The 24,402-nt window shown below is 44.7% G+C and overlaps 1 pseudogene; it reads right to left on the reverse strand.

Moving 5' to 3' along the window:
- LOC135521602 (protein PTHB1-like) overlaps positions 1–24,402 on the reverse strand; it is a 246,567-nt pseudogene that overhangs the window by 147,083 nt on the left and 75,082 nt on the right.

Genomic DNA, 24,402 nt, shown 5'->3' on the forward strand with positions numbered 1-24,402 from the left:
GAAGGATGAGAGCAGAGGAGAGAGAATTAGCTTTAGCAGTGCGGAGCGCCTCCGTGATACAGAGAAGAGCAGTCTCAGTTGAATGACTAGTCTTGAAACCTGACTGATTTGGATCAAGAAGGTCATTCTGAGAGAGATAGCGGGAGAGCTGGCCAAGGACGGCACGTTCAAGAGTTTTGGAGAGAAAAGAAAGAAGGGATACTGGTCTGTAGTTGTTGACATCGGAGGGATCGAGTGTAGGTTTTTTCAGAAGGGGTGCAACTCTCGCTCTCTTGAAGACGGAAGGGACGTAGCCAGCGGTCAGGGATGAGTTGATGAGCGAGGTGAGGTAAGGGAGAAGGTCTCCGGAAATGGTCTGGAGAAGAGAGGAGGGGATAGGGTCAAGCGGGCAGGTTGTTGGGCGGCCGGCCGTCACAAGAAGCGAGATTTCATCTGGAGAGAGAGGGGAGAAAGAGGTCAGAGCACAGGGTAGGGCAGTGTGAGCAGAACCAGCGGTGTCGTTTGACTTAGCAAACGAGGATCGGATGTCGTCGACCTTCTTTTCAAAATAGTTGACGAAGTCATCTGCAGAGAGGGAGGAGGGGGGGGGGAGGAGGATTCAGGAGGGAGGAGAAGGTGGCAAAGAGCTTCCTAGGGTTAGAGGCAGATGCTTGGAATTTAGAGTGGAAGAAAGTGGCTTTAGCAGCAGAGACAGAGGAGGAAAATGTAGAGAGGAGGGAGTGAAAGGATGCCAGGTCCGCAGGGAGGCGAGTTTTCCTCCATTTCCGCTCGGCTGCCCGGAGCACTGTTCTGTGAGCTCGCAATGAGTCGTCGAGCCACGGAGCGGGAGGGGAGGACCGAGCCGGCCTGGAGGATAGGGGACATAGAGAGTCAAAGGATGCAGAAAGGGAAGAGAGGAGGGTTGAGGAGGCAGAATCAGGAGATAGGTTGGAGAAGGTTTGAGCAGAGGGAAGAGATGATAGGATGGAAGAGGAGAGAGTAGCGGGGGAGAGAGAGCGAAGGTTGGGACGGCGCGATACCATCCGAGTAGGGGCAGTGTGGGAAGTGTTGGATGAGAGCGAGAGGGAAAAGGATACAAGGTAGTGGTCGGAGACTTGGAGGGGAGTTGCAATGAGGTTAGTGGAAGAACAGCATCTAGTAAAGATGAGGTCGAGCGTATTGCCTGCCTTGTGAGTAGGGGGGAAGGTGAGAGGGTGAGGTCAAAAGAGGAGAGGAGTGGAAAGAAGGAGGCAGAGAGGAATGAGTCAAAGGTAGACGTGGGGAGGTTAAAGTCGCCCAGGACTGTGAGAGGTGAGCCGTCCTCAGGAAAGGAGCTTATCAAGGCATCAAGCTCATTGATGAACTCTCCGAGGGAACCTGGAGGGCGATAAATGATAAGGATGTTAAGCTTGAAAGGGCTGGTAACTGTGACAGCATGGAATTCAAAGGAGGCGATAGACAGATGGGTAAGGGGAGAAAGAGAGAATGACCATTTGGGAGAGATGAGGATCCCGGTGCCACCACCCCGCTGACCAGAAGCTCTCGGGGTGTGCGAGAACACGTGGGCGGACGAAGAGAGAGCAGTAGGAGTAGCAGTGTTGTCTGTGGTGATCCATGTTTCCGTCAGTGCCAAGAAGTCGAGGGACTGGAGGGAGGCATAGGCTGAGATGAACTCTGCCTTGTTGGCCGCAGATCGGCAGTTCCAGAGGCTACCGGAGACCTGGAACTCCACGTGGGTCGTGCGCGCTGGGACCACCAGATTAGGGTGGCGCGGCCACGCGGTGTGGAGCGTTTGTATGGTCTGTGCAGAGAGGAGAGAACAGGGATAGATAGACACATAGTTGACAGGCTACAGAAGAGGCTACGCTAATGCAAAGGAGATTGGAATGACAAGTGGACTACACTTATCGAAAGTTCAGAACGTTAAGCTTACGTAGCAAGAATCTTATTGACTAAATTGATTGAAATGATACAGTACTGCTGGAGTAGGCTAGCTGGCAGTGGCTACGTTGTTGACACTACACTAATCAAGTTGTTCCGTCGAGTGTAATAGTTTCTACAGTGCTGCTATTCGGGGGCTAGCTGGCTAGCTAGCAGTGTTGATTACGTAACGTTACGTTAAAAGAACGACAATAGCTGGCTAGCTAACCTAGAAAATCGCTCCAGACTACACAATTGTCTTAGATACAAAGACGGCTATGTAGCTAGCTAGCTACGATCAAACAAATCAAACCGTTGTACTGTAATGAAGTGAAATGAAAATGTGATACTACCTGTGGAGCGAGGCGGAATGTTGACCGGGTTGTTGAAGTTCAATTCGGAAGATGTTGGCTAGCTGTTGGCTAGCTAGCTAGCAGTGACTTCTACGTTAAGGACGACAAATAGCTGGCTAGCTAACCTCGGTAAATTAAGATAATCACTCTAAGTCTACACACTCTAAACTACACAATTACCTTGGATACGAAGACAGCAAAGACAACTATGTAGCTAGCTAACACTACACTAATCGAGTCGTTGAGTGTAATAGTTTCTACAGTGCTAGTGGACGTTAGCTAGCTGCTGTGCTAGTGGACGTTAGCTAGCTGCTGGGCAGATAGCAGTGTAGACTACGTTAGGACGACGAAATACGATAATTACGCAATTATCTTTGATACAAAGATGGCTATGTAGCTAGCTAAGAAGAAATTGCTAAGATTAGACAAATCAAACCGTTGTACTATAATGAAATGTAATGAAAAGTTATACTACCTGCGGACCGAAGTGTAGATGCGACCGCTCGCTCCAACCCGGAACCGGAAACACAATATCTCTCTCTTCATCACTCAATACCTAGGTTTACCTCCACTGTATTCACATCCTACCATACCTTTGTCTGTACATTATACATTGATGCTATTTTATCGCCCCCAGAAACCTCCTTTTACTCTCTGTTCCAGACGTTCTAGATGACCAATTCTTATTGTTTTCAGCCGCACCCTTATTCTACTCCTCCTCTGTTCCTCTGGCGATGTAGAGGTGAATCCAGGCCCTACAGTGCCTTGCTCCACTCCTATTCCCCAGGCGCTCTCTTTTGACGACTTCTGTAACCGTAATAGCCTTGGTTTCATGCATGTTAACATTAGAAGCCTCCTCCCTAAATTTGTTCTATTCACTGCTTTAGCACACTCTGCCAACCCGGATGTTCTAGCTGTGTCTGAATCCTGGCTTAGGAAGACTACCCAAAATTCTGAAATTTTAATTCCAAACTACAACCTTTTCAGACAAGATAGAACTGCCAAAGGGGGCGGTGTTGCAATCTACTGCAAAGATAGACTGCAGAGCTCTGTCCTACTATCCAGGTCTGTACCCAAACAATTTGAACTTCTACTTTTAAAAATCCACCTCTCTAAAAACAAGTCTCTCACCATTGCAGTCTGCTATAGACCACCCTCTGCCCCCAGTTGTGCTCTGGACACCATATGTGAACTGATTGCCCCCCATCTATCTTCAGAGCTCGTGCTGCTAGGCGACCTAAACTGGAACATGCTTAACACCCCAGCCATCCTACAATCTAAACTTGATACCCTCAATCTCACACAAATTATCAATGAACCTACCAGGTACCTCCCCAAAGCCTTAAACATGGGCACCCTCATAGATATCATCCTAACCAACTTGCCCTCTAAATACACCTCTGCTGTCTTCAACCAAGATCTCAGCGATCACTGCCTCATTGCCTGCATCCGTAACGGGTCAGCGGTCAAACGACCCCCACTCATCACTGTAAAACGCTCCCTGAAACACTTCAGCGAGCAGGCCTTTCTAATCGACCTGGCCGGTTTATCCTGGAAGGATATTGATCTCATCCCGTCAGTAGAGGATGCCTGGATATTTTAAAAAAATGCCTTCCTAACCATCTTAAATAAACATGCCCCATTCAAGAAATTTAGAACCAGGAACAGATATAGCCCTTGGTTCTCCCCAGACCTGACTGCTCTTAACCAACACAAAAACATCCTATGGCGTTCTGCATTAGCATCGAACAGCCCCCGTGATATGCAGCTGTTCAGGGAAGCTAGAAACCATTATACACAGGCAGTTAGAAAAGCCAAGGCTAGCTTTTTCAAGCAGAAATTTGCTTCCTGCAACACTAACTCAAAAAAGTTCTGGGACACTGTAAAGTCCATTGAGAATAAGAACACCTCCTCCCAGCTGCCCACTGCACTGAAGATAGGAAACACTGTCACCACTGATAAATCCACCATAATTGAGAATTTCAATGAGCATTTTTCTACGGCTGGCCATGCTTTCCACCTGGCTACTCCTACCCCGGTCAACAGCACTGCACCCCCCACAGCAACTCGCCCAAGCCTTCCCCATTTCTCCTTCTCCCAAATCCGTTCAGCTGATGTTCTGAAAGAGCTGCAAAATCTGGACCCCTACAAATCAGCCGGGCTAGACAATCTGGACCCTTTCTTTCTAAAATTATCTGCCGAAATTGTTGCCACCCCTATTACTAGCCTGTTCAACCTCTCTTTCGTATCGTCTGAGATCCCCAAAGATTGGAAAGCAGCTGCAGTCATCCCCCTCTTCAAAGGAGGGGACACTCTTGACCCAAACTGCTACAGACCTATATCTATCCTACCTTGCCTTTCTAAGGTCTTCGAAAGCCAAGTCAACAAACAGATTACCGACCATTTCGAATCTCACCATACCTTCTCTGCTATGCAATCTGGTTTCAGAGCTGGTCATGGGTGCACCTTAGCCACACTCAAGGTCCTAAACGATATCTTAACCGCCATCAATAAGAAACATTACTGTGAAGCCGTGTTCATTGATCTGGCCAAGGCTTTTGACTCTGTCAATCACCACATCCTCATCGGCAGACTCGACAGCCTTGGTTTCTCAAATGATTGCCTCGCCTGGTTCACCAACTACTTCTCTGATAGAGTTCAGTGTGTCAAATCGGAGGGTCTGCTGTCCGGACCTCTGGCAGTCTCTATGGGGGTGCCACAGGGTTCAATTCTTGGACCGACTCTCTTCTCTGTATACATCAATGAGGTCGCTCTTGCTGCTGGTGAGTCTCTGATCCACCTCTACGCAGACAACACCATTCTGTATACTTCTGGCCCTTCTTTGGACACTGTGTTAACAACCCTCCAGGCAAGCTTCAATGCCATACAACTCTCCTTCCGTGGCCTCCAATTGCTCTTAAATACAAGTAAAACTAAATGCATGCTCTTCAACCGATCGCTACCCACACCTACCCGCCTGTCCAATATCACTACTCTGGACGGCTCTGATTTAGAATACGTGGACAACTACAAATACTTAGGTGTCTGGTTGGACTGTAAACTCTCCTTCCAGACCCATATCAAATATCTCCAATCCAAAGTTAAATCTAGAATTGGCTTCCTATTTCGCAACAAAGCATCCTTCACTCATGCTGCCAAACATACCCTTGTAAAACTGACCATCCTACCAATCCTCGACTTTGGTGGTGTCATTTACAAAGTGGCCTCCAATACCCTACTCAACAAATTGGATGCAGTCTATCACAGTGCAATCCATTTTGTCACCAAAGCCCCATATACTACCCACCATTGCGACCTGTACGCTCTCATTGGCTGGCCCTCGCTTCATACTCGTCGCCAAACCCACTGGCTCCATGTCATCTACAAGACGCTGATGGTAAAGTCCCCCATATCTCAGCTCGCTGGTCACCATAGCATCTCCCAACTGTAGCACACGCTCCAGCAGGTGTATCTCTCTAGTCACCCCCAAAACCAATTCTTTCTTTGGCCGCCTCTAATTCCAGTTCTCTGCTGCCAATGACTGGAACGAACTACAAAAAGCACTGAAACTGGAAACACTTATCTCCCTCACTAGCTTTAAGCACCAACTGTCAGAGCAGCTCACAGATTACTGCACCTGTACATAGCCCACCTATATTTTAGCCCAAACAACTACCTCTTTCTCTACTGTATTTAATTAATTTATTTATTTTGCTCCTTTGCACCCCATTATTTTTATTTCTACTTTGCACATTCTTCCATTGCAAATCTACCATTCCAGTGTTTTACTTGCTATATTGTATTTACTTTGCCACCATGGCCTTTTTTTTGCCTTTACCTCCCTTATCACACCTCATTTGCTCACATCGTATATAGACTTGTTTATACTGTATTATTGACTGTATGTTTGTTTTGCTCCATGTGTAACTCTGTGTCGTTGTATGTGTTGAACTGCTTTGCTTTATCTTGGCCAGGTCGCAATTGTAAATGAGAACTTGTTCTCAACTTGCCTACCTGGTTAAATAAAGGTGAAATAAAAAAATAAAAAATAAAAAAATGTCCATTTGGAAGACCCACACATGATGCTGCCACCCCCGTGCTTCACGTTTGGGATGGTGTTCTTCAGCTTGCAAGCCTCCCCCTTTTTCCTCCAAACACAATGATGGTCGTTATAGCCAAACAGTTATATGTACAGAGGACATTTCTCCAAAATGTATGATCTTTGTCCCCATGTGCAGTTGCAAACCGTAGTCTGGCTTTTTATGGCTTTTTTAAATGGCGGTTTTGGAGCAGTGGCTTCTTCCTTGCTGAGCGGCCTTTCATGTCGATATCGGACTCGTTTTACTGTGGACATATTTACTTTTGTACCCGTTTCCTCCAGCATCTTCACAAGGTTATTTTCTGTTGTTCTGGGATTGATTTGCACTTTTTGCACCAAAGTATGTTCATCTCTAGGAGACAGAACGCGTCTCCTTCCTGAGCAGTATAACGGCTAAGTGGTCCCATTGTGTTAATACTTGCGTACTATTGTTTGTATAGATGAATGTGGTACCTTCAGGCATTTGGAAATTGCTCCCAAGGATGAACCAGACTTGTCAAGCAAAGAGGCAATGAGTTTGGAGGTAGGCCTTGAAATACATCCACAGGTGCACCTCCAATTGACTCAAATTATGTCAATTAGCCTATCAGAAGCTTCTAAAGCCATGACATCATTTTTTGGAATTATCCAAGCTGTTTAAAGGCAAAGTCAACTTAGTGTATGTAAACTTCTGACCCACTGGAATTGTGATACAGTGAATGATAAGTAAAATAATCTGTCTGTAAACAATTGTTGGAAAAATTACTTGTGTCATGCACAAAGTAGATGTTGTCATGACGTTGCCCTCTTTGGGTACAGCAAGCCCCATCCCCCTCTCCCTGCCTCCTACAACTAGGCTGCTGTGGTCAGAGAGGTTGTACATTCCTGGAGGAGATTATCTCCTCATGGCCACAGTATAGAGACAGGGTGAATGTTCATAGAGAACAAAGGAATTTCTTCTCCTCACAGAACTTGAGGTCCGAACAACATTTATGTTCCGGAGAAGGTATAAAAGATCGGTGAAGAATCCAGCTACGAACTGGTCCATTTGTTACATTTTGGCTCATGGGAGACGGTGCGGCCACATTACCATAATTCTGTTTATATATTAGCCTCAGATATGAGGTTACATCTAATTGTTGTATAAGATGAATGAGTGAGGATGATACAGTTTGTAAAGTTGTGTAATGTGATTTTGGATGGTTTAATGAAGGAAACTCCAATTCCCCTTTGAGTTTAACTAAATCAGAGGACCGCCCATGAACCCAGTTAGGGTCGGGCATCCTGGGACAGGCCCTTTTCTGCAACTCCTGAATAAAACCCCAACTTTGAGAAATTCTCACTAGACCATGTTTTTCTCCATTACGAGAGGACAAAGGTTGCAGACCATTGCTGAATCTTTTAACCATACCAGGTGGTTAAACTCTTAGACTATCGATACCGACAGAATAAGAACAAGTCTTTAATATTAATAACTAGTCTGCAGCTAGGAATTCGGTATCATTGAACGTGAAGAACGACAACCGCCGAAACATCCATTCTATAACAACATGAATGTCGCTCTGAACTATCCCCTCTAACCACGACAGACAGAGAGAGAGACGGACAATTCTCCAAAAGAAACAAACTTTTCAACAGCGATCAAGACGACACACTGAGCGTAAATATATATATATTGATTGCAATTGTTCCCGAATAAGTGAGCGTTCATGTGCAAAGGATTAGTATTTCAATTGTTATAATTATCAACTCTGTAGTGACTTCTCAGGTGACCCCCATTCCACCTTTTGTCTAACAAGCCGCCATGCCAGTTTAGCCCACTAGGGCACATTCTCCTATCACTTCTTGTAACCATATTTACTTTGTTTGTTTGTTTATGCATTTCTGTGAATTACTTAATTAGTAAATAAATGATTTAAGACAATTGATGTATGGATGACTCATAGTGAAAACTGGGTTTGTGCAGATAACCAACAATTTACGACGTTTGGAATGAGACTAACGTGAGGTAAAGTAAATAATTCATTAATTAAGAAGACTAATTGATCAGATATGAAAATATCTGAAAAGTTATATTAGGAAATTATAACTTTGTAATCTGAATATTTTCCTTGGTGCCCCGACTTCCTAGTTAATTACAGTTACATGATTAATCAGATTATTTAAATTGCGTAATACTAATTACAGAGAATCTTTGATAACTAAAAGTCTTCATTTAATGACAGTAAAGACACGACAATGTCCTACCCGACGTGCCCAAACTATAGTTTGTTAACAAGAAATTTGTGGAGTGGTTGAAAAACTAGTTTTAATGACTCCAACCTAAGTGGATGTAAACTTCTGACTTCAACTGTATGACCTGATGTAAGAGCAAACCATATCTCATCCTTTTTCATTGTATGAGTAGCTGGCTCCCCTTTGTGTGCAATTTGCGATTCATTACTGCCACAATCAAATTAACATTGTACTTTACTCCTGACAATACTCCTCCTTTGAATTTCCATCAAGAGAAGAAGAAAAGAAATGAAGAGACAGCTAGGGAGACACATGGAGAGAAGGAAGTGTAGGGGAGGAGGAAAAGGTGAGCGGTAGAGAGGTTTCTAGTAATGTGAACTTCAGGGAAGATGTGCGCAGGAATAGAACTGCGACCATAAGAGTCAGCAGCTCTATTCACAGCAGAGCAGAAAGCGAGGGAGAGAAATGGAGAGCGGGAACAAGTGGAAGAAGAAAAAAAGGAGGGGGAGAAGAAGAGGTTGTTCTGGTTGACCGCACCAATCTGTTAGTCGGGCCAAGCTAAACGAGCACCCCATCAATTACCAGAGAGATGAGTTTCCTGTGACCCTTCTACTCCTCTTTTCTCCCCCTTACCTTTTCCCCTCCTGTTTTACTGCGTCAAAGAGAGGCTATGGATCAGTGGTCATGAAGGATAAGAGACGACAAGAGAGAAACTTCAATCTCAAGTTTCAAGTTTTATTAGTATTATGTACAGGATACACATAGTATAGAGTGGCAGGTAGCCTATCGGTTAAGAGCGTTGGTCCAGTAACTGAATGGTCGCTGGTTCAAATCTCCAAGCCAGTCAGTTAACCCTCAACAACAACCAGCAACCTGACTTCTCGGCCCCCGGCCCAAGCTCCCAGACGCCAGGCCCCCAACCATCCAAGTTCCACCCACAGTTCCCCTCGAGAGCTGCCCTTCAACCACCCAGAGGAACTTAAAAACGGCTGACTCTCTCTACTGCAGTCCTGTTGATGTGGATCGGGGCATGTTCCCTGCTCTGCTTCCTGAAGTCAACAATCAAGTCCTTTGTTTTGCTGACATTGAGGGAGAGGTTGTTGTCCTGGCACCACAAAGCCAGTTCACTTACCTCCTCCCTATAGGCTGACTTGTCGTCGTTGGTTATCAGGCCTACTACCGTGGTGTCGTCAGCAGACTTGATGCTGGAGTTGGTGTCGTGCAAAGCCACACAGTCGTGGGTGAACAGGGAGAACAGCGGAGCTCTACTTTGCAGCTTTTCTCCTCTTCTATCTCCATCCCCCTTCTCCTCTTCCCCTCTTCCTTGTTTAAATCAGCCCAGTGGCACTCGTTCTCTCTTCTCTAATCCATTCTACCACTCCTCCCAATCCTTCACAGAAGCCTTATTCCAATGAACAGAATTCCAAGGACTTATCCCAATTGGAATTCCAGTCCTGGGAGCGTCCATGGGGAAAGGGAATCTCGTTCACCTGTGACGACCTCACCTGAGATGAAAAGATTCTAAAGAGGTCAAAGGTGAGACAAGGGGTCAAAGACAATCTCTTACACACACACATACATCTATCACGCACGCACTCATATGAGTGTGTGTCAGATGCTCCTATTAGCTCCTGGCCTTATCTTTTCCGTACAGTACGTTACCTTTATTTCTGTCCAGTGTGAGTAGCGCTTCCTAAAATAGCCCATCTCTCCACACGTATGGGCTAATGCAGCGGGCCGGACCCTAATTACCTTTCATTAACTTAATCCCATTCACAAGAGCAACCGCAACAACAAACACACCGAAATACACACACGCTCTCACTCTCAGTGACTCCATCTCTCTGGGGCCTCATCAGTCCATTCAGGTGCAGGCTATATATGGCCCAGCTGAGTGGATGTCTGCTCGCATGTGTGCTCTCGGGCGTGTTTACCATGTGTGAGGTGATGAAAGAAAAAGTAAGGGAGGTTGTGTTTGACGATGTCAATGTGTGTGTGTTAGGAAACCTGTCCCTATGACTCTCATGAAGGGGCAGTGGGGTATTTGGTGTGAAATTGGGTAAATAGGGAGAGGACAGCATATAGATACACCTCTAACCTGTGTGATGACGAGGTGTCATGTGTTTAATCACAGTGGAAACCCTAATAGACAGACGGGCTATGGAACTACTGTTCATGTCAGTCTCACTCGCTCACTCACTCGCTCGCTCACTCACTCACTCACTCACTCACTCACTCACTCACTCTCACACACTCACTCACCACCACCACCACTCACCACCTCTCACACTCACACACACCACCACCACCACTCACTCACCACCACACACACACACACACACACACACACACACACACACACACACACACACACACACACACACACACACACACACACACACACACACACACACACACACACACACACACGGCCCTGCTACAGTGAGAGCACACACACTTTCGGTCTCTATGGGGGCAGAAATCTGTCGTCGTATCATGTGGACTCATGGAGGGCTTCTCTCAACACACTTGTTTATGTGTCAATCTAAATTACTAACAGAACAACTCCCCTGTGACACACACACACATACACAACTCAACAAGACTCCTCTGGCCCTCTCAGAAAATGTCCCCCTCACCCCCCCTACCGCATTCTCACTGCCATAGCCTTCCTTGACCAAACGGACATCAGGGCTGAATACAGGCACCAGTTCAAAGCTACACTATCTGAAACGTCACTAGCCTATTGGAGGCCTGTGGGAGGTAGCATCGTTACTCCCTGTATATCTGTGAGAGGTAAGGGTGTACATTATGGCCCAAAATCAGGCATATTCGTCTCCTCTCCTCTGTCCCAATTACATTCACTCAGTCTAGATATAACTCTTCTCTTCACACACAGGTCAGTAACACCGTCCTGATCCTCTGTGGAGCTGCCAGGAGTATATTCAGTGGCACCTGGGCGAGAGTGTGTGGTAGCAGAACCACTTAGGGGCTTCAGAGCGGATCACTGAGGTATTTTGTGTTTATTCACCAGGGTCAGAGGGGGAGACCTGGGTCAAGCAGCCAGGAGACAGATGGGGAGAGAGAGAAAGCAATGTGTGTGTGTGTGAACATACGTGCGTGTGCGCACTCCCAGCAGTTGTGCTGTGTCCTGTACCAGGGGTAGCAGTGTGTGTGTCTCACCAGCTGTGGTGTGTCCTGTACCAGGGGTAGCAGTGTGTGTGTGTCTCACCAGCTGTGGTGTGTCCTGTACCAGGGGTAACAGTGTGTGTGTGTGTGTGTCTCACCAGCTGTGGTGTGTCCTGTACCAGGGGTAACAGTGTGTGTGTGTGTGTCTCACCAGCTGTGGTGTGTCCTGTACCAGGGGTAACATTGTGTGTGTGTGTGTGTGTGTGTGTGTGTGTGTGTGTGTGTGTGTGTGTGTGTGTGTGTGTGTGTGTGTGTGTGTGTGTGTGTGTGTGTGTGTGTGTGTGTGTCTCACCAGCTGTGGTGTGTCCTGTACCAGGGGAAGCAGTGTGTGTGTGTGTGTGTGTGTGTGTCTCACCAGCTGTGGTGTGTCCTGTAACAGGGGTGTGTGTGTGTGTGTGTGTGTGTGTGTCTCACCAGCTGTGGTGTGTCCTGTACCAGGGGTAACAGTGTGTGTGTGTCTCACCAGCTGTGGTGTGTCCTGTACCAGTGGTAGCAGTGTGTGTGTCTCACCAGCTGTGGTGTGTCCTGTACCAGAGGTAGCAGTGTGTGTGTGTCTCACCAGCTGTGGTGTGTCCTGTACCAGGGGTAGCAGTATGTGTGTCTCACCAGCTGTGGTGTGTCCTATACCAGGGGTAGCAGTGTGTTTGTGTCTCACCAAATCAAATCAAATCAAATTTTATTTGTCACATACACATGGTTAGCAGATGTTAATGCGAGTGTAGTGAAATGCTTGTGCTTCCAGTTCCGACAATGCAGTAATATCCAACAAGTAATCTAACTAACAATTCCAAAACTAATTTCTTATACACAGTGTAAGGGGATAAAGAATATGTACATAAAGATATGAATGAGTGATGGTGCAGAGCAGCATAGGCAAGATACAGTAGATGGTATCGAGTACAGTATATACATATGAGATGAGTATGTAAACAAAGTGGCATAGTTAAAGTGGCTAGTGATACATGTATTACATAAGGATGCAGTAGATGATAGAGTACAGTATATACGTATACATATGAGATGAATAATGTAGGGTATGTAAACATTATATTAGGTAGCATTGTTTAAAGTGGCTAGTGATATATTTTACATCCTTTCCCATCAATTCCCATTATTGAAGTGGCTGGAGTAGAGTCAGTGTGTTGGCAGCAGCCACTCAATGTTAGTGGTTGCTGTTTAACAGTCTGATGGCCTTGAGATAGAAGCTGTTTTTCATTCTCTCGGTCCCAGCTTTGATGCACCTGTACTGACCTCGCCTTCTGGATGATAGCGAGGTGAACAGGCAGTGGCTCGGGTGGGTGTTGTCCTTGATGATCTTTGTGGCCTTCCTGTAACATCGGGTGGTCTAGGTGGAACAATGGTGGCCCTCTTGAAGCATGTGGGAACAGCAGACTGGTATAAGGATTGATTGAATATGTTCGTAAACACACCTGCCAGCTGGTCTGCGCATGCTCTGAGGGCGCGGCTGGGGATGCCGTCTGGGCCTGCAGCCTTGCGAGGGTTAACACGTTTAAATGTTTTACTCACCTCGGCTGCAGTGAAGGAGAGACCGCATGTTTCCGTTGCAGGCCGTGTCAGTGGCACTGTATTGTCCTCAAAGCAGGCAAAAAAGTTATTTAGTCTGCCTGGGAGCAAGACATCCTGGTCCGTGACTGAGCTGGATTTATTCTTATAGTCCGTGATTGACTGTAGACCCTGCCACATACCTCTTGTGTCTGAGCCGTTGAATTGAGATTCTACTTTGTCTCTATACTTACGCTTAGCTTGTTTGATAGCCTTACGGAGGGAATAGCTGCACTGTTTGTATTCAGTCATATTATCAGTCACCTTGCCCTGATTAAAAGCAGTGGTTCGCGCTTTCAGTTTCACGCAAATGCTGCCATCAATCCACGGTTTCTGGTTAGGGAATGTTTTAATCGTTGCTATGGGAACAACATCTTCAACGCACGTTCTAATGAACTCGCACACCAAATCAGCGTATTCGTCAATATGGTTGCCTGACGCAATACGAAACATGTTCCAGTCCACGTGATGGAAGCAGTCTTGGAGTGTGGAATCAGCTTGGTCGGACCAGCGTTGGACAGACCTCAGCATGGGAGCTTCTTGTTTCAGTTTCTGTCTGTAGGCAGGGATCAGCAAAATGGAGTCGTGGTCAGCTTTTCCGAAAGGGGGGCGGGGCAGGGCCTTATATGCGTCGCGAAAGTTAGAATAACAGTGATCCAAGGTTTTGCCAGCCCTGGTGGCGCAATCGATATGCTGATACATTTTAAAGGAGTCTTGTTTTCAGATTAGCCTTGTTAAAATCCCCAGCTACAATGAATGCAGCCTCAGGATGTATGGATTCCAGTTTGCAAAGAGTCAAATAAAGTTCTTTCAGAGCCATCGAGCCATCGATGTGTCTGCTTGGGGGGGAATATATACGGCTGTGATTATAATCGAAGAGAATTCTCTTGGTAGATAATGCAGTCTGCATTTGATTGTGAGGAATTCTAAATCAGGTGAACAGAAGGATTTGAGTTCCTGTATGTTTCTGTGATCACACCACGTCTCGTTAGCCATAAGGCATACGCCCCCGCCCCTCTTCTTACCAGAAAGGTGTTTGTTTCTGTCGGCGCGATGCGTGGAAAACCCGCTGGCTGCACCTCCACCGAAAGCATCTCTCCAGTGAGCCATGTTTCCGTGAAGCAATGAACGTTACAGTCTCTGATGTCCCAGCTGTGGTGTGTCCTGTACCAGGGGTAGCAGTGTGTGTGTGTCTCACCAGCTGTGGTGTGTCCTGTACCAGGGGTAGCAGTGTGTGTGTGTGTCTCACCAGCTGTGGTGTGTCCTGTACCAGAGGTAGCAGTGTGTGTGTGTGTGTCACCAGATGTGGTGTGTTGTGTACCAGTGGTAACAGTGTGTGTGTGTGTCTCACCAGCTGTGGTGTGTGTTGTACCAGGGGTAGCATTGTAGCCTCCAGGATGGCGTTTTGCTCTGTGTTGAGGCCCTGCCACAGGGAGACCAGGATGATGAGGAGGTGGGTGGCGCTGCGCAGGCTGACAAACGCCTTATTCAGACATGCCTGGTTCTCCTCCGCTACATCTGCCAACGCTATCACCTGACAGAGAGTCAGTGCCTGCTGTCATTCACCAGAAGCAACTTATCTAAGCAACTCTGAATCAAGTGTCAACTCTGTAATGCAAAGGTACTTTGTACAAGCAAGTTTCCTGTTGTCCACTAGAATGATAGAGTGATTGAACGGGGCCCTGATTCAAAGTGCCAATGGAAACAAGGCTTCAGGGTCAACACGGGGACTCCAAGTCATTCATGTTAATCCCTCCATACAAGACGTTCTCTAGAAGTCAACTCCGTAACGCATCAGTAACCTTCTCTAGAAGTCATTTCCGTAACGCATCAGTAACCTTCTCTCGAAGGCAACTCCATAACACATCAGTAAACTTCTCTAGAAGTCAACTCTGTAACTCATCAGTAACCTTCTCTAGAAGTCAACTCCGTAACGCATCAGTAACCTTCTCTAGAAGTCAACTCCGTAACGCATCAGTAACCTTCTCTAGAAGTCAACTCCGTAACGCATCAGTAACCTTCTCTAGAAGTCAACTCCGTAACGCATCAGTAACCTTCTCTAGAAGTCATTTCCGTAACGCATCAGTAACCTTCTCTAGAAGTCAACTCTGTAACTCATCAGTAACCTTCTCTAGAAGTCAACTCCGTAACGCATCAGTAACCTTCTCTAGAAGTCAACTCCGTAACTCATCAGTAACCTTCTCTGGAAGTCAACTCCGTAACGCATCAGTAACCTTCTCTAGAAGTCATTTCCGTAACGCATCAGTAACCTTCTCTAGAAGTCAACTCTGTAACTCATCAGTAACCTTCTCTAGAAGTCAACTCCGTAACGCATCAGTAACCTTCTCTAGAAGTCAACTCCGTAACGCATCAGTAACCTTCTCTAGAAGTCAACTCCGTAAGCCATGTGAATGAACATGGAGAGGGAGGTGGCTCTGCAGCGTCTCTAGGTGTGGTCTGAGAGTTGAACCTGAACAGGAGGTCAATACCTCAATTTTTGGGACGGATGAGGGGGACAACATGAACGAGCGATGACAGAAGAAGACGGATGAAGGTGAACAGAACAAGAGAAGGCACGTCAGAGGGAGAGAAATAAGAGATGAGGGGGAAGTCAAGAGGAGGGGAAAGGAAAGAGTGAGAATATCCTGTCTGTGGATGTGTGACTATGGCAGAGTGCAGGTAAGAGTTGGGGTCAACACCGTTTTCAGTTTCACCATGGCAGAGCACCTCGATTCATAAATGCACTGGAATCTAGAGGGAAAGTAAAACCAGCCCTGTAATGGTGCATGTAGGCTAGCTAGTGTGAGAGTAGTACAGTATGGTGTGTTGGACAGCACACAACTGATTATCTGCACACCACAGGCGGCACCTTAACTGGGGAGGACAGGCTCATAGTAACGGCTGGAACAGAATTAATGGAATGTTTTTGAAACACATCAAACACATGGTTTCCATGTCCATCCACTCCATTCTAGTCATTATTATGAGCCATCCTCCCTCAGTAGCCTCCTGTGCTGCACGCACACACACACACACACACACACACACACACACACACACACACACACACACACACACACACACACACACACACACACACACACACACACACACACACACACACACACACACACAGGTAGTACTGTGGCACTGTAAGCCAAACACAAACCACGTAACCATTAACACAGTCCCCCCATCCACTCCCCCCACATCCGTCTCCCCGGCAACCATGTCAATCAGCCAAACGTTTGTTTAACGTCTCCCCCCCCCCCCGGCTCCTCCCAAAGAAAACCTCTAGAGGAAACGGACTTTCAAAGGGGTGAATTTGCTAGTAAAGATTGGTGTGTATTGATAAAAAGGGCCGCCCTGCCAAGCCGAGCCAAATGGAGGTTCCCAGTCAAGGGCTGCATTGTGTGGGACCAAACGCAGAGCTGATTGATGCCAGCTGAGGGGAACAGAGGCACATTTAACCAGAAAGGCCACGACACCATGCTAATTCATATGGGTTATAGTGAGAGGGATGGGGGAGCTAGATTTAGTCCAAAGACTAGCAGTAAAAACATGTCACTGTCCTAATACTTTTGGAGCTCACTGTATTTAAGCGAGTAAAACGTACAGGGTGGTAAAGCTAGCTAGCATTTCCCCCTTATTCACTAATTTAGTAATCCTAGCTCGATGCTAGCTAAGCTCCTGGCATTTTCCAACTGTTAATAAACGTTTCAAAAGTGTCATAAAACATTTAGTTAACAAATGGTAGCTGTCTCACTATTTTAAGACAAACATTGTACTTTTGCACATTATGAACCTTTACCAAAAGGACAAATTAAGACAAAAACAAAATGCTGTTCTTTCTATTTTGGCTACACAGGAGGAGAATGTGAGGGGTGAGAGGTCAGTGAAATGTCACTTCCTGGTGACCTCTTGCTTCAATAAAAAAAAAGATATATATAATAATATTTAGTTAACGTTTTAGTTTAGTATTTCATAACTGACATTGTACGTTTGCACATTTCTAATAACAAAATTAGCTAATAAGAAGCCAGAAAAACGTTGGGCTCTCACCAAGAAAGTGATGTCACATGTCACCTCTCCTCTTTAGTCAAAACGAAAGCAACTGGTTTCTGCATTTTAATTTGTCCTGTTTTAAAAAGGTTCGTAATGTTCCACAGTACAATGTAAATAGTGAAATAACATTAACCAAATGTTTCATGAGTTTTACGACAATTAACATGTTGACAGTGTGCCATGGGCTTAGCTAGCTAGCTACAACCTTAGTGAAAAAGAGGGAAATGCTTGCTTGCTTTATCACCCTGTGTTAGCAACAACTATTTTAGTGAGTAAAATGTACTATGTGTCTGAAATGGGGAATTGAATGTGTATGCTTTTAATATCAATATTTGTTCAATCTACTCAAGAAAAGTTCAACTGAAAAATGTCAATAGTAGGTCTCTTCCGCGCTACCTTCAGCAATTGCTTACATCTGTAAGGGAATTCACCCCCGTAGTGGACAAAAATGAATGGCAAATTATTGGCATAGGACAAACCATGTACACATTGGCCAATACCACCCAAATCGGCGTTGATTCATGCAAAGTTTACTTCAAATGCCATATGGCTATTGCCAGTTGTAACACTTCAAAAATCCAACAGGTGGCGTGTGCGCTCCACCATGGTTTTTCATATTGATATTGGACTCCAAGTCAACATCCAAAAGCCAAATTTTGAAAAAATGGATTTTTTGACAAAAACTTATCACCCCTTAAAAAAGTGCTTTCCGGACCGTTTTTCGAAATTCTTTCGCTTTTTTTGTCAATTACACATGTGTAAGAACTGTATGAATATACTTTTGTCCAATTTTATTATCATAATTTTTTTTTTTTTTTACTTGCGCATTATTGCATATGTTTTGTCCATCTGCAATATGATTTCATAGGAAGTCAGAAGTCAAAAGTCAATAATTGCAAAATGTAATAAAAAACTTCACACACCCCTAAAAAAGTGCTTTCTGGACCGTTTTTCGAAATTTTTTCGAATTTTGTGTCAGTTACACACGTATAAGAACTGTATCAACATACTTTAGTCATATTTTATTATCATAATGTTTTTGTTTTTTTTAACTTGCGCATTATTGCATGTGTTTTGTCCATCTGCAATATGATTTCATAGGAAGTCAGAAGTCAAAAGTCAAAAATTATTAAATTTCATAAAAAACTTCACACACCCCTAAAAAAGTGCTTTCTGGACCGTTTTTCGAAATTTTTTCGAATTTTGTGTCAGTTACACACGTATAAGAACTGTATCAACATACTTTAGTCATATTTTATTATCATAATGTTTTTGGTTTTTTTTACTTGCGCATTATTGCATGTGTTTTGTCCATCTGCAATATGATTTCATAGGAAGTCAGAAGTCAAAAGTCAAAAATTATTAAATTTCATAAAAAACTTCACACACCCCTAAAAAAGTGCTTTCTGGACCGTTTTTGAAAAATTTTCGAATTTTGTGTCAGTTACACACGTATAAGAACTGTATCAACATACTTTAGTCATATTTTATTATCATAATGGTTTTTTTTTTGCTTGTGCATAAGGCATATGTTTTGTGGGGGCCAAATGTCATAAGAAATTTGACATGCTCAAAAATCCTTCAGAAATGCAAAATTGACTGGCCTGATGAACTCGGGATGGCCGGGCAGTGATTGTTGTTCCTTTCAATCACTCGTGGTGTTGATTTCATCATGTCCATTTGTTTATGTTTTCTCACTTTTGCAAAGTCACTGTGCATTTGCCATATGGTTAACTGGGCATTCACCATCACCAATTTGTCATGCTATAAAAATCATGCAGGAATGCCAAATTGACTGGCCCGATGAACTCGGGATGGCTTGGCAGTGATTCTGGTACCTCTCCATCGCTCGTTAGGGTTGATTCCAGAATGTCCATTTGGTGATTTTTCTCACTCTTTCAAAGTCACTGTGCATTTGCCATATGGTTAACTGGGCATTCACCATCACCAATTTGTCATGCCATAAAAATCATGCAGGAATGCCAAATTGACTGGCCCGATGAACTCGGGATGGCTGGGCAGTGATTCTGGTACCTCTCCACGCTTGTTTGGGTTGATTTCAGAATGTCGCTTTTGGTGATGGTACCTCACTGTTAAAACATATTGCAAATGTTGTCTCACTTTTGCAAAGTCACTGTGCATTTGCCATATGGTTAACTGGGCAGTCACCATCACCAATTTGTCATGCTATAAAAATCATGCATGAATGCCAAATTGACTGGCCCGATGACCTCGGGATGGCTGGGCAGTGATTTTGGTACCTCTCCATCGCTCGTTTGGGTTGATTTCAGAATGTCGCTTTTGGTGATGGTACCTCACTGTTAAAACATATTGCAAATGTTTCTCACTTTAAATTCGTGCAGGAATGCCAAATTGACTGGCCCGATGAACTCGGGATGGCTCGGCAGTGATTCTGGTACCTCTCCATCGCTCATTAGGGTTGATTTCAGAATGTCCATTTGGTAATGTTTTCTCACTCTTTCAAAGTCACTGTGCATTTGCCATATGGTTAACTGGGCAGTCACCATCACCAATTTGTCATGCCATAAAAATCATGCAGGAATGCCAAATTGACTGGCCCGATGACCTCATGATGGCTGGGCAGTCATACTGGTAACTCTCCATTGCTCGTTATGGTTGATTTCAGAATGTCGCTTTTGGTGATGGTACCTCACCGCTTAAACATATTGCTAATGGACAAGAGTCACCTGCAAGTCACCGTCCATCAGTCAATTTGATATCATTCTGACACCAAACTGATACAAACTGACACCAAACCCACTTTTCCCAACTCGTTTAGGAGCCAAGTATCACATACTTCAGAGCTGTCCCAAAATTCACAAGGCCTTCGGTACAAAACATAAAAAAACATAAAACACATAGTTACTTTCTAGCTGCGGGGCCAGTTCGGACATTATGTGTAGTCCTATGTAAGGCGACCCCGAATCCCGAGTTTCGGCCCGATAGGTCATTTGGTGTCCGAGTAAAAGCCTAATTGGTGCTGAAAATCCACTTTTTTCCATGCCTTGCTACGGGGTCCTTGAATGAGCTATCGGACCGAGATGTTGGGTTCTGTCTCTATGGGCCGAGACGGTCACAATGCACCTAGTCTTGTGTCTCTGGGACATTTCTAAATGTCGCCATTTTCGTAATGGTCAAAATGAATTGAAGTCATTGCAAATGTTCGACGCTGTTTCTCGGTCCGAGAACCTCCTAGAGCGCCGTAACTCACCACGCACTATCTACCTGAGGTCTAGAACAGGATTCTAAAGTTTCGGAACTCTAGGTCTGGCGGTTCTTTTTAGCTCGAACAAAGCTAACTATTGAAGACACTGTCAGTCTCTACACACCCCAATACGTCCCTCCATCCAATTTGTGTATCTGTGTGATTTATTTTTCCTTTGAATTTTTATGGGAAAAATGACTGATTTACAGTTCATGGGGTTGTCTAATCACACATATGAAGTTTTGGACAGATCTGATTTTTTAACCCTTCCAAACAGCTCCTGAGACACCAATTATGGCACTTCCGGTTGGCACAGGAAGCTATAAATACACACATGTCTTGACTGACATAGAAACCTACGGAATCCTGAGTTTTAAGTCTTTAAGTTGAGAATTGACTGATCTACACAGGGTTGAATAATGCAGAGTCATTTCCACCTTTGGAGGTGATGTACATCCAAATATCTTTTGGGTCAATTTAACCACTTCCGGTTGCTCCAGGAAGCTTAGAATCGACACAGGTAGACCTCATAGTGGTCTGATGGAATGTCATAGAAGACAGGTTCATACCGGAAGTGGTTAAATTTAAATTTAAAGAAGGTGTTTACAAAAAAACAGTGTGCATTGACTTCTCTCCCCATAGGAATACATTGCCTGCTCCCCTAAATACAACCTGGGGTCTTCTTCTCATAGTGGCCTGATGGACTGGTACCGAAGACAGGTTCATAAGGCATTCATAACCCATATAGGCTCCAGGTTGAATTTAGGGGAGCAGGCAATGTATTCCTATGGGGAGAGAAGTCAATGCACACTGTTTTTTTGTAAACACCTTCTTTTAACTGTGAAAGGTTAATGCCACACAGTCAAGGTTAGGCTTGCACAGATCGGGAGGACCTTAGGAACAGTCCTGTGTTTGAATTGTCCTTCTAAACCTAACGGTTCCGCCGCTGTCACCCAAAATCAAATGACATTGTGGTGCAGGCTTCATTGTGGGCCTATTTTTCTCATGGTCGCTGCGCTCAGACCGAGCGAGCTACGGTCAGCGGGGCACCTCGTTGGACTCGGCACGGCCTTGGGATTATGTTTATGCCATTGCCTGCTCTCTGTGTCTTTAAACACCACGCTTTGTCACTCCATCCTTGCTGTGTGTGTGTGTGAGAGCTTTTCTTTGACATCTGTTGGGAAAAATGACTGATTTACAGTTCATGGGGTTGTCTAATCACACATATGAAGTTTTGGACAGATCTGATTTTTTTAACCCTTCCAAACAAGCCCCTGAGACACCAATTATGGCACTTCCGGTTGGCACAGGAAGCTATAAATACACACATGTCTTGACTGACATAGAAACCTACGGAATCCTGAGTTTTAAGTCTTTAAGTTGAGAATTGACTGATCTACACAGGGTTGAATAATGCAGAGTCATTTTCCACCTTTCGAGGTGATGTACATCCAAATACCTTTTGGGTCAATTTAACCACTTCCGGTTGCTCCAGGAAGCTTAGAATCGACACAGGTAGACCTCATAGTGGTCTGATGGAATGTCATAGAAGACAGGTTCATACAGCATTCATAACCCATAAAGACCCCAGGTTGTATTTAGGGGAGCAGGCAATGTATTCCTATGGGGAGAGAAGTCAATGCACACTGTTTTTATGTAAACACCTTCTTTTAACTGTGAAAGGTTAATGCCACACGGTCAAGGTTAGGCTTGCACAGATCGGGAGGACCTTAGGAACAGTCCTGTGTTTGAATTGTCCTTCTAAACCTAACGGTTCCGCCGCTGTCACCCAAAATCAAATGACATTGTGGTGCAGGCTTCATTGTGGGCCTATTTTTCTCATGGTCGCTGCGCTCAGACCGAGCGAGCCACGGTCAAGCGGGGCGCCTCGTTGGACTCGGCACGGCCTTGGGATTATGTTTATGCCATTGCCTGCTCTCTGTGTCTTTAAACACCGCGCTTTGTCACTCCATCCTTGCTGTGTGTGTGTGTGAGAGCTTTTCTTTGACATCTGTTGGGAGAAATGAGTGATTTTACAGTTCAGGAGGGTTGCATAATCACATATGAAGTTTTGAAAAGATCTGACCTTTTTAACCCTTGGATACAGCCACTATGACACCATTTAAGGCACTTCCTGTTGGCACAGGAAGCTATAAATAAACTCATATCCTCATTGGGGTATGCCTTTACAGAATCCTGAGTTTTAAGTCTTTACGTTAAGAACTGAGTTATTTACGGAGGGTTTAGTGAGTGTGTGTTATTTCAGAAAATCATAGAAAATCACAGAAATGTCGCAGAGCTCCGCAGCACATTTTAAAAATATTCGTATGAACACCCTGCAACTGGATCTGTAACCGTTGAAAAAAACAAACACCTATATCTGAACATCACGATCTGGTCATCGTACGATTTCTCTTAAATGACGATAGATAAATGGCTGATTTTTTTTTATTGACACCGGAGGCTCCTTGACTTTGACGTGAAGTGAAAAAATCTTTTCTCTATTTTCATTTTGGACCTTTAATCCCAGAAATATGGCCATAACTCAAAAACCGTTGAGGCCTAGACGCCATCTTGTTCGGGGCCATCTTCCCATTATGCCAAACCTACGCCCACCAAGTTTCGGCTTCGAAATATTTTCAGTTTTCGAGATATGGCACGTCGTGATTCGGGATGTTTTGTCCAATAGCAATATGATTGCTTATGCCCTCTTGTGGGATCTTCCGGCATAGCGGAAAAATGGGCCAAAATTTGTTTATTTTATTAAACGAAAACCGAATGTCCGACAAAGTTCATTTGATGACTTCCCGGTAGGTCTGGCCCTGCCGCTCGGCCCGACGCCGTCCCCGAATTTTTAAAATGTTTTCGGACGTCTAGTAAGGGACCGTACAGTTCCAATAGGGACTTTCTCACTAACCATACGGTGATTGTCAAAATGTTCCCTTAAGGTATGGAAATTAGAAATACAATTTTCATATTACCTTGAACATTCTGTGTTGTGTCTAAATTCTTTTTGATGTAACATTTACATTTTAGGCATTAAGCAGACGCTCTTCTCCAGAATGACTTACAGGAGAAATTAGGGTTAAGTGCCTTGCTCAAGGGTACAGACACATTTTTCACGGGGATTCAAACCAGCGACCTTTCGGTTACTGTCCCTCTGCCCTTAACCACTAGGTGTCAATCCTTGGTCATTGTATTTTGTGTTTTCGTTATATATTTGGTTAGGCCAGGGTGTGACATGGGTTTATGTATTGTATTTTCGTATTGGGGTTTGTAGTATTTGGGATTGCGGCTGAGTAGGGGTGTTGTATAGGCTTGGCTGCCTGAGGCGGTTCTCAATCAGAGTCAGGTGATTCTCGTTGTCTCTGACTGGGAACCGTATTTAGGTAGCCTGGTTTTTTTACTTTGTATTTCGTGGGTGATTGTTCCTGTCTCTGTGTTAGTGTTCACCAGACAGGCTGTTTAGGTTTTTCACGTTCCGTTTGTTGTTTTTGTTATTTCATGTATCGTCATTTGTCTATTAAAAACATGAGTAACCAACACGCTGCATCTCGGTCCGACTCTCTTTCGACAAACGAAGAATGCCGTAACACTAGGCTACTTTATGAATGCGAAAATAGAAATGACAGTACATTGACTGCATAGAATTCACACGGACGTTTAATGTTGGTGTTATAGATCAGTGGCAAACTGCACAGCAAATTACCATGAAGTGCTTAGCTATAAATGGGGAAATATATTTGACAGCATAGAATTCATACATAGAACCGTCATGTGTGCGTTATAGACCA

This window comes from Oncorhynchus masou, chromosome 30 (genome assembly GCF_036934945.1).
Source record: "Oncorhynchus masou masou isolate Uvic2021 chromosome 30, UVic_Omas_1.1, whole genome shotgun sequence".
Taxonomy (NCBI): domain Eukaryota; kingdom Metazoa; phylum Chordata; class Actinopteri; order Salmoniformes; family Salmonidae; genus Oncorhynchus; species Oncorhynchus masou.